Source organism: Mus pahari, chromosome X, assembly GCF_900095145.1.
Source record: "Mus pahari chromosome X, PAHARI_EIJ_v1.1, whole genome shotgun sequence".
In the NCBI taxonomy this organism is placed as follows: Eukaryota; Metazoa; Chordata; class Mammalia; order Rodentia; family Muridae; genus Mus; species Mus pahari.
The window spans coordinates 12,839,105-12,841,313 of record NC_034613.1 but is presented as its reverse complement, the minus strand read 5'-3'; positions in this window follow the sequence as shown (position 1 = coordinate 12,841,313).

Sequence of the window (2,209 nt, the reverse complement as noted above, 5' to 3'; positions counted from 1 at the left end):
AGCACTAGCCGGGCGTGGTGGCGCATGCCTTTAATCCCAGCACTCGGGAGGCAGAGGCAGGCGGATTTCTGAGTACGAGGCCAGCCTGGTCTACAGAGTGAGTTCCAGGATAGCCAGGACTATATAAAGAAACACTGTCTCAAAAATACAAATAAATAAAAAGAAAGAAAAAAAGAAAGGAAGAAAGAAAACAAAAAGAGATAATCACATTTCCGGGTATTGCAAGTATCATCAGCATAAAATAGTAGAGCCAAAGAAAAAGCACAAGTAACACATATAGATGCAGTGATATACACGTTTGTGCAATCAGGAATCCTGTAAAAACCCCAAACCATAAGACATTATATATACACATGCAAAGGACCTGTAAAATAGTGGGAAATTGCCCTGACTTAATATTATGAGGCAAGGAAACTCTAAAGATGGTCATCAGTTCATTTTCTGTTGGCTGTCTACTGCTAGAAATGCATCCTACCCTTAAGAGCGGTTAGTTTTCTCAGTGAAACTCTCTTGGAGAAAGTTAAAATTTTCATTTGTGGGGGCTGGAGAGATGGCTCAGTGATTAAGAGCACTGACTGCTCTTCCAGCGGTCCAGAGTTCAATTCCCAGCAATCACATGGTGGCTCACAACTGTCTGCAATGGGATCTGATGCCCTCTTCTGGTGTGACTGAAGACAGCTACAGTGTACTCACATGCAGGTTGTTATCACCTGGATATCGCTTCTGGGTTAAGGATGAGGGCATGTGCCCACTTCTTTCAGTTCTAGGACCCCCCACCTGGTGCAGACCCATGTAGGCCCTGTGCGTGATGCTTCAGTCTCTGTGAGATAATATGTGCTTTGCTCATGTTGATTTAGAGGGCCTTGTTTTCTTGGTGTCCTCCATCTCCTCTGGCTCTTAAACTCTTTCTGTTTCCACTTCTACAGGGTTCCCTGAACCCTGGTAGGAGGGAAGTACTGGGATACCAAGGCTGAGGCTCTGAACTGGGCAGAGGTTTGCTGAGACCAGAAAGCTCTAAAAGTAAGAGCTGATTCTTCCTTTCTAGGAACAGTAAGCAACTGGGATCCAACAATGCTATGGTCAAAGGCTCTGAAAAGCATCCAGGCTGTGCTTTGGAGTGTCAAGATAACAGGGGATGTGGGCCTGTTCCTTTCCCAGATGCAGCTCAGCAATATGCTTCATTCTCCTGTACCTTCCATGCAGTGTTCTCACAGGGATAGGTCTGAGGCCGGGGAATGCCTGCAAGTCAGCATGCAAGTCCCCTCCTTCTGCATTCTGTTCATGGTGTGAAGTGACGTAGCAGTGAGAGCAGAAGGGAGACCATTATGATTGGTTGCTCATTATCCCAAGCCCAGAAGCAGAATTGGCAATGTCACCTGCAGCCACATCAGACAGCCTCAGGGTTAGGAGGAGCAAACGCTGTTTCACCAGCAACTGTCAGTGGAGCAGAGTTTTAGAGATCTAGAGATCCCTGCTCAACTACAGCTATAGGGACAGTTTACTTACCTCATGGGGACCACTGTTGGCTTGGTCGCAGCTATTGCCTCTCCTTGGTAGACAGCTCATTACCCTGCTCTTGGGATAGTGTGTACAGTAAGTGATTTCAGAGCAACTCAGGGCCCAGTCGTAGCAGTATTGAAATCTAAGATCTGTCAGGGTCACTCAGTGATCAGGGAATGCAGATACAGGAAGTAGTGTTAAATAGGTCACCCCACAGTCCCCAGAATAACAGTCCAAGGCAAAGGCTTTTCCAGAAACCTCTACAACCCAACACTAAACAATTGAGGAAGTAATTTCCAGGCTGGTTGTCTAAGCTGTTACTTCCTTCTAGAAGAAGGGATGCACATATATATGTTAGAGTACAAAACTAACCAGCTCAAGGGTAGTAAGAGGAAGCCCAAATGAGAGTTGTTGCAAAGCCTAAAGTATCATTTCCTATTACAAGCTCTTAACTTGCTCCCACTTACCATCATTCTCTTCACATAAGAGAACCAGCCAGGACTGGAGATGTGGCTCCACAGTTAAGAGCACACGCTGTTCTTACAGACTCTAGCACCCACATGGTGGCTTGCAACTACCCATAGCTCCAGTTCTAGGAGACCAGAAACCCCATGATCTCTGGGGACTCTAGGCTTGTACATGGTGCATCTACACACACACACACACACACACACACACACACACACACACACACACACACACACACACA